Source organism: Chrysemys picta, chromosome 22 (assembly GCF_011386835.1).
Source record: "Chrysemys picta bellii isolate R12L10 chromosome 22, ASM1138683v2, whole genome shotgun sequence".
Classification (NCBI taxonomy): Eukaryota; Metazoa; Chordata; order Testudines; family Emydidae; genus Chrysemys; species Chrysemys picta.
This window is the reverse complement of record NC_088812.1, coordinates 21,370,546-21,379,805: the sequence shown is the minus strand read 5'-3', so window position 1 is coordinate 21,379,805 and position 9,260 is coordinate 21,370,546.

Below are 9,260 nucleotides of genomic sequence, written 5' to 3'. Positions count from 1 at the left end.
TGCCTCATCTCCACCAGGGCTCTATAGTGAGATCCAGAGAATTTAAGGCCAGAAGAGACCATTAGACCATCCAGACCTCCACAGGCCCTTACATGTCACTCAGCTACCCCTGCATTGAGCTCAGTAACTTGTGTTGGACTAAAGCATCTCCCAGAAAGGCCTCCAGCCTGGATCTGTAAACATCAAGAAATGGAGAATCCACCACTTCCCCTGGGAGTTTGTTCCAATGGCTAATCCCCCTTTACAGAGCTATCACCCCTGTAGAAACAACTGTTTTGGGTTGTTCACTTACAGTGAAGTTGTAGCCTATGTGTGTCAAAGCTCATGTCCTTGTTCACTTACTCCTGGTCTCATTGGGTTCCAAGGATGTCTGAAAGAAACCTTAACTTCCAGCAAACTATGTGTGGGGCTGGATTTACTTCCAGGACTTTTACAGAAATAACTGAAAACAGCACACAGTAGCTGAAGACAATTGTGAAATTAGCCTAAGAGGTAAGGCACTTTTCTGAGAGGGGAAGCTCCCCAGAAAGGTAATTTTTAAACTTATTTCTTGTTCTTCATGGTTTTGAGCTATATAACAATAACATCTAGCTCTTATATAGCACTTTCCACCAGCAGGTCTCAAAGCACTTTACAAAGGAGGTCAGTCAGTATCATTATTGCCATTTTACAGATGGGGAAACTGAGGCACAGGGCAAGGAAGGGCCTTGCCCAGCATGCCCCAGCAGGCCAGAGCTGGGAATAGAATCCATATCTCCCGAGTTCTTCCCTCCAAGTTCATTTCCTCCAAACCAAGACCCCATCCTGCAGCAGCTGCAGCCCCAGGGGATGCACAATCTGGCGCAGGATCGGGGCCTACAGTTTTTGTCTGGATAATATTATTCTATAGAGTCCTGTGGAAAAGAAAACCCTGCTGCCAACTGAACTCTGGGTCGCTCCAGCTCCACCAAACCAACATGGGATAAGTTCCTTTGGTCCGTCAGGCACTGGTGACTGAATCCTGGGCTGTCCTATGCAATGTAGATGTGAGCTAGAAGAGTGAGTCAGGTTTCCTTTCAGTCACATGACTCTATGTTTAAATGTTTATTTTATTGAGGTAAAAGGTTGGCAAAATATACATATAAGTACACAGCCCCCACATAATCCCTACTGCACCCCAACAAATATTACCTTGCTTTTTCATTATCAAGGATATGATGTTTATGAGAGGGTTGTAAATACTGTTATATTAACCTCACATGTTTCATGATTCTGTCTAGTGATAAGGCAGCATATACTTACCTTGGGGCATGCCACCTTTACCCCATTTCATACTCCAGCCTTGGGATATAAACACCTATGAGCCATCACTGGATTTTTTCTCTCCCTGAAAAATTCAAGCACTTTGCAAACTAATTAAATCAGATATATATTTAATTAATAGATGTTAAGGTCAGATTTAAAGACTCCAAGTGATGGAGACCCCACTATGTCCCTAGATCAGTTGTACTGATGGTTCCTCACTGATAAAAATTTCTAGTCTGATTTTTGTCTCCATTCAGCATGTTTGTTAGATTAAAGAGCCCTGTACCATCAGCAATCTCCTCCATAGAAACAGGATAACAGCGAGCAGCTAAGGGCCGAGTTTCCATGGGAGTTTGTAGGAGATATTTTGAAGCCTTTGCTCTATCGGAACATTACAAGAGTGGACAGCTATTGGGACCTGCACCGGATGTGCCACACTCGCTTCCTGCCTGAAGAGAGAGGAGACTCCATCTGCATGAGGTGTGAGGCTGGTAGCTTGATGGAGGAGAAGGTTTGTGGTCCAGAGAAACAGCTGACCACTTTCCAGAACAGCAGGGTATGGCGAATTTCCTGGATACTCAGATCCAGCCTGCACCACGGCAGATACCACACTGGGAGGGTATGGAGTCCAGTGACCAAGGGAGACAAGAAAACAAAAAAGATGACTGGAAATTTGTCATCTCCAGAGATAGAAGAACCCAAAGGATCTGCTCACAGCTGGAAATATCAAATCGCTGCCAGGTGCTGAGTAAGACATCTGAAGAGAGCAACCTCCAAGAATCAACCAGAGGGAAGGACCTACAGATATCAGAGGAAAGAACTGAGAACTACTGCCAGCTCAGACTAGACAGACCCAGACAAGCCCAAGAGAACATCCACAATTGGCCAAAGAAGACAGACTCTATGCTAAGAAGAATAGACAGGACATTCTGCAATGGGAAGAAGCATGGCAGGACAGCTTGCTGCCTTCTGTGAGCGAAGATGAAGGACACCGCCACCAGAATAAACTAGATTCTGAGGTCAGCAGAGACACCCCTTCTGCAGTGTTCCACAAAGATGCCACCTTAAACATGTTTCCGCAGATCCTGGAACGCTCCTGCACAGGCTGGAGGCAGGGCTTAAAGGGGGAAGCAGAGCATCTCAGAAGGGGGCAGGCAGTGGAAGGGAGCAGACCTGTGCTCTGAACTCTTGGGAAGGGGCATCCCAGGAGCTCTTGCAACCTGAGGCTTGGAGATACTGACCTAACCAAGATGGACTGGGGACTTTTGAAGCTCAGAGACTTTAATTTACCGTGCAGGAACATAAGAACATAAGAACGGCTGTACCAAGTCAGACCAAAGGTCCATCTAGCCCAGTATCCTGTCTACCAACAGTGGCCAATGCCAGGTGCCCCAGAGGGAGTGAACCTAACAGGCAATGATCAAGTGATCTCTCTCCTGCCATCCATCTCCACCCTCTGACAACCAGAGGCTAGGGACACCATTCCTTACCCATCCTGGCTAATAGCCATTGATGGACTTAACCACGATGAATTTATCCAGTTCTCTTTTAAACGCTGTTATAGTCCTAGCCTTCACAACCTCCTCAGGCAAGGAGTTCCACAAGTTGACTGTGTGCTGCGTGAAGAAGAACTTCCTTTTATTTGTTTTAAACCTGCTGCCTATTAATTTCATTTGGTGACCCCTAGTTCTTGTATTATGGGAATAAGTAAATAACTTTTCCTTATCCACTTTCTCCACATGTAAATATTTAAATATATGGAGATATACCCAGGGCCGGCTCCAGCATTTCTGCAGCCCCCCCCCCCCCCCCAAAAAAAAAAGCAGCGATCGCAGTCGTGACCGGCGGCGGCAATTGGGAAAAAAGAAAAAAAAAAAGCCGCGATCGGCGGCGGCAGGTCCTTCGCTCCTAGAGGAAGTGAGGGACCTGCCACCCCTGAATTGCCGCAGGTGCTGCCCCTCTCCCTTGGCCGCCCCAAGCACCTGCTTGTTAAGCTGGTGCCTGGAGCCGGCCCTGGATATACCTATCTCATAGAACTGGAAGGGACCTCGAAAGGTCATCGAGTCCAGCCCCCTGCCTTCACTAGCAGGACCATGATTTTATATACCTCTATCATATCCCCCCTTAGTCTCCTCTTTTCCAAGCTGAAGAGTCCTAGCCTCTTTAATCTCTCTTCATATGGGACCCGTTCCAAAGCCCTAATCATTTTAATTGCCCTTTTCTGAACCTTTTCTAGTGCCAGTATATATTTTTTGAGATGAGGAGACCACATCTGTACGCAGTATTCGAGATGTGAGCGTACCATCGATTTATATAAGGGCAATAATATATTCTCAGTCTTATTCTCTATCCCCTTTTTAATGATTCCTAACATCCTGTTTGCTTTTTTGACTGCTGCTGCACACTATGTGGATGTCTTCAGAGAACTGTCCACGATGACTCCAAGATCTTTTTCCTGACTTGTTGTAGCTAAATTAGCCCCCATCATATTGTATGTATAGTTGGGGTTATTTTTTCCAATGTGCATTACTTTACATTTATCCACATTCAATTTCATTTGCCATTTTGTTGCCCAATCACTTAGTTTTGTGAGATCTTTATGACGTTCTTCACAGTCTGCTTTAGTCTTAACTATCTTGAGCAGTTTAGTATCATCTGCAAACTTTGCCACCTCACTGTTTACCCCTTTCTCCAGATCATTTATGAATAAATTGAATAGGATTGGTCCGAGGACTGACCCTTGGGGAACACCACTAGTTACCCCTCTCCATTCTGAGAATTTACCATTAATTCCTACTCTTTGTTCCCTGTCTTTTAACCAGTTCTCAAAGGAATAGGGGATGCCTGTAGGAAGGTATCCAGGGAGGCAGCTACATAGCACCCCAAAGTGCCAATCTCAGCCGCCTACCACTGGGCCCGGGTTCCCCTACCAACCCCTGAAAAGGTGACAATGACAGAAGTCTATCCCTTTGTGGGGAACCTAATTGGGGATGATCCTGAAGGTGCAAGGGTCCAGACCCCAAAACCCAACCCAAATGGGAAGCCTGAGAAGAAAACAACCCAGCACACCTGGCCTGACCACTAGGTGGAGCTGCCAGTGAGTGTTCCCCTTCATATGGTACAAACACCCAGATTGTAAACCAGCCTCTGTGTTATGCATCTGACAAATCCAAGCACAAAGGGGCATGTAAGGAGAACATTTTAAATTATCTCTATATTAATACCTGGGGAATAAACAAGAGGAGCTGGAGACACTCAGGTAAGAGAGGACACACAACACAGCTGGTATTAATGAAACTTGCTGGATCGGATTTGTGATTGGAACGTTAAAAATCAATAGTTACAACTTGTTCAGTAAGGACAGAATGGGAAAAAGGGGAGAGGTGGTACTTTACCTCAAAGACACTGTTACCTGTCACCTGTCACAAACAATGCAGAATCACAGGACCGCAAAGGCTAATGGATTAAAATTCTCACTGGTAAAAGTAAAACTGGGGATGGGGAGGGAGGGGGTACTGGTGGGCGTCTGTTACAGACCACCTAATCTCATCAGGGAACAGAACAAACTGCTTCTTAAGCATCTGTCCATAATGTGTAGGAAGAAATACTGTGTTATCATTGGTGACTTTAACCTGGGAAACATTTGCTGCACATTTCCTTTGGCCGGTAACAAAACTTCCTTGGGGTGTATAAAAATAATAGACGATAATTTTCTAACACAGAGAATCCTGCACCCAACACAAAGGAACTCAGTATTGAACCTCGTTCTGAGGGATAAAGAATGGTTAATCACTGAGCTGAACATTAGCAGTTGCCAAGGTACCAGTGATCATGGTCCGGTTGCATTTACTTTGTGCAAACAGAATACGGCACCAACTAGGGCCATGTGTACTTGGAATTCTAAAGGGCCAATTTCCCAAAGCTTAAAGCAGCGGCTGGCATAAGTGAGTGGGACCATGAATATATAGTGGGAAATGGCAATGAAAACTGGGAATCATTTGGGGAGAACTTATTTGATAACCAAAGAGTTACGATTCTGCAGACTCAGAAAAAATGAGATTGGGCCAAAACCCAGCCTGGGCCAAAGGAGATGTGGGTTCAGTGATAAAACACACAAAAATCAGTATATAAGGGGTGGGGAAAAGGGGAAATAACTGGCAATGATTATAAGTTACAGTTAAACAATGTCAGTATCCTGGATTTCCAGGATGCTCTGTGCCCCCGCCCCCTCCCCAGCCTTTGCACAGCCATGCTGGGAGTGTCCCCTTCATTGTGCTGGGCCTGAGGCATCCACTGTTTGCAAGGGTGAACTCCACGGCTCTGCTAGTCAGAGATGGAGCCCTTGGGCTCCAGCCCCCCTGTTTTCAGAGGCCTGGGAAGATCGAGCCCCTTCCTCACCTAGGACTCAGGTTCCTGCCAGGTTTGGCTAAACCACAAATGGCAGCAATACGTGCCCGGCCCATTCCTCCAGGCCCTGGCCGTGGTTCTACCAGGTAATGTCCTGATTTGTACAGAACACACCCCACTAGCCAAGCCACAGCGTTCTCATAAACCAGTGCAGACCAGTATCAAACCCGTCCCATCCGTCTTCACCCCAGCAGGGCACAGAGGAAGTTTTCACATGCCCCCTGCGCTCCTTTGCCACCCCAAAGCTTTTGGTTTGAAACAGGGATCAGGCCCTGCCACTACCTCCTCCCATTCGTCTGCCGGGGGGGAGGTGAATCCCATTCCTCAAGCTGTCAGACATCTCGACTGCAGCCTGGGGCGTCCTTCCCCCCCCTCTCCCCCCCCGGGGTGGGGTAGGAAGTGAGCCCTTGAACAGGTGGGCAAATCAGAATGGGTGTGTCCCCCTGCAGAGCTGGGCATAACCCAGCGGTGACTCTTAGGCTCTGGCTTCCAGGGCCAGGGGAGGCAGGGATGCTGGGCCCTCCCCAGCATTGGCAGGCCCTCTCCAGGGCTTTGTCTCCACCCCTGGGCTGTGCATATACAAGGAGTGTCTCTTGTGGGTAACCTATTGCCCTTACCACTGGGACAGAATCCTCTCTTGGTCCCCACCCCTCCTAGTGGGCTGTGATTCATGGTGTTTTAGTTAATGGAACCCACAATATCCATGGCCACCTTCTGAAAAGGGACATCTGGTACTAGCAGTGGCCTTCCAGCTGCTTAACATGTCCCTGGGGCTTTTCTCACTCCATGGCAGGGCCCATACATCTGACAGACCTCCTTCCCTGCCTCTCTTTCCCCAAAGCCAGCTGGAGTCTCAGCCACAGTACCGCTCAGTTCCCCTCAGTTTTCCCAGTAAGGGCAGGCAGTTGACTAGCTCCCTTGATCACAGAATGAGGTTTCAGGGAGTTTACACTGCGCCGGGGGTCTCTCGCCTCAAAGGGCTGGTCTACACTAGGGGTGGGTGGGGGATCAATCCAAGATACGCAACTTCAGCTACGCGACTAGCATAGCTGAAGTGAAGTATCTTGGATCGAATTACTTGGGGTCCAGACGGCGTGGGATCAGTGGCCGCGGCTCCCCCGTCGACTGTGCTACCGCCGCTCGCTCTGGTGGAGTTCTGGAGTCGACGGTGAGCGCGTTCGGGGATTGATATATCGCGTCTTAACGAGATGCAATATATCGATCCCGGATAAATTGATTGCTACCTGCCGATACGGCGGGTAATGAAGACGTACCCATAGATTCTAAGGCCAGAAGTGACCAATGTGATCATCTAGTTTCACCTCCTGTGTAGCAAAGGCCAGGGAACTTCCTCAAAAAATTTCCTAGAGCAGATCTTTTAGAGAAACATCCAATCCTGATTTTAAAATTGTCAGTGCCAGAGAATCTACCACCACCCTTGGGAAATTGTTCTAGTGGTTAATTATTCTCACCCTTAAAAATGTATGCCATATTTCTAGTGTGAATTTGTCTAAGGGAGCTGGGATCCCATTCCTGCAGTCTCTCCCTGCTCCCTGTGGCCTCTGGTTCCTCTGCTCCTTGATTCCCAATCAGGGCCGGTGCTACCATTAAGGTGAACTAGGTGGTTGCCTAGGGTGCCCCCAATTTTTTTACAGCATTCCTCCCCGAGCATGCGGTCGCCGCTCCACTTCTCCTGCCTCCCAGGCTTGCAGTGCCAATCAGCTGGTTGGCGCCGCAAGCCTGGGAAGAGAATTAGAGCCGGGGCGGTGTGCTCGGGGAGGAGGGGGAGCAGAGGTGAGCTGGGGTGGGGAGGTGCCATATGGCTCCCCGGGCCGGGAGGGGGGTGGGGAGCTGCCGCAGGGGTGCCTCAGGGCGGTGGGGGGGAGCTGCCGCAGGGCTCCCCAGCCCAGCTCATCTCTGCTACGCCCCCTCCCTGAGCACGCCGTCGCTGCTCCACTTCTCCCGCCTCCCAGGCTTGCAGCGCCAATCATCTGTTTGGCGCCACAAGCCTGGGAGGGGAGGAGAATTAGAGCGGGGGTGGCATGCTCGGGGAAGAGGCAGAGCAGAGGTGAACTGGGGTGGGGAGCTGCCGCACGGCTCCCCGGGGGTGGGAGCTGCCACAGGGAGTGGGGGGGGCAAGGTGGAAGTTTCGCCTAGGGCGCAAAACTTCCTTGCACCGGCCCTGTTCCCAATTCATGCTTTTGCTGCTGCTCTTTGTTCTTTCCCTGCTGGGCAGGATCAGCCAGCTCCTGCAGCTGCAGCTCCTCTCCCTCCACTTGAAGCATCTTTACTTCCAGCTCCAGTTTCTGCTGCTCCTGCTCTTGAGCTAGATGCCCTGTGGCTGCTGTGGCCGGCCACCTGGGACTCTGCCATCTCCCCTGGGTTCTCCATCTCCCCACGTTGTTGCTGGAGAATTGGGCTGTTCTCTTGGAACTGCATCTGGGTCTGGATCAGGGTTCACTTCCCAATGCTTAGTCCTCTCTGCACAACTCTATAATGTGCCTCTCAGAGAGCAGGTGACACGCCACCTCCCCCGCTGTTTCCTGGCACTATGCTTGTTTCTGCTGCTGCGGTCACTTCTTGCAAAACTCTGCTGTTGCATTCAGCATCCCAGCGCCAGCTGTCGTGGATCTACAGGGAGCTCTGCCCCAGCTATTACAGTCGCTCTGGGGCTGCTCCCTTCCTTGTTCTAGGCCTGAGGCTTCCACTTTTTACGAGGGGGAGCGCCATGGCCCCACAACTCTGAGATGGAGCCCTGGGCCTCCAGCCCCTCTGCTTCTCACCGGGGCTCCCCAGTGAGTCCAGCTGAGGGTAGACCCCTGTGAGAGACTCGACCCCTTTGGCAACGATGCAGCCAGCAGGCATTGGCAGTGACACCGCACAGACTGTTCAGACCACGCCATCTTCATTAGTCACCTGGGCTCCAGGACCGAGGGGGGCAGGTTTGCCTGGGAAAGCCAAACTGAGCTCAGAGCCTGTGTTGGCAGCATCCCCTGCCCCTCTGCTCAAAAATACCTGGATTCCAGCTCTCTCTGCTGCACAGCAGTCATTTTAACACCTCACACACCCACTTGGTCCCTTTGTCTCAGCTGCCGTCCTGCTGAGCACACATGTTCTGCTCCCCTTGATAGTTCATTCAAACCAACCCAGACCTACCTGCTTAAGACCTACACCCCTTTTCTCACTCTGTCCCAGAGGAAATATTAACCCCTTTACACCCAGGCTGTGGCAATACGCAGTGAGTGAGGAAATGGAGTCATGCATATTGTTCATAAAACTATTACAAAAATGTCCACATTCTCCACAACAGGTGACTGAGAAGGGAAGTCAAAGGAACCACTGAAGTATCAATGGCCAATAGGGTTAAAGACACTAACATCAAGAAAATAAACACACCCTGTGCTGGTACAAGTCCTTTGCTAGACGTAGACAGTCAAGTTGTAAACAGGCAGAAATATTCAATAACTATTTTTGTTCTGTCTTTGGACTGAAGCAGGCAGATGCACCCATCCCAGATGCTGTGGATAAAATGGAAAGCTTATGATCTGTAACACTGGAGGATGTGAAGC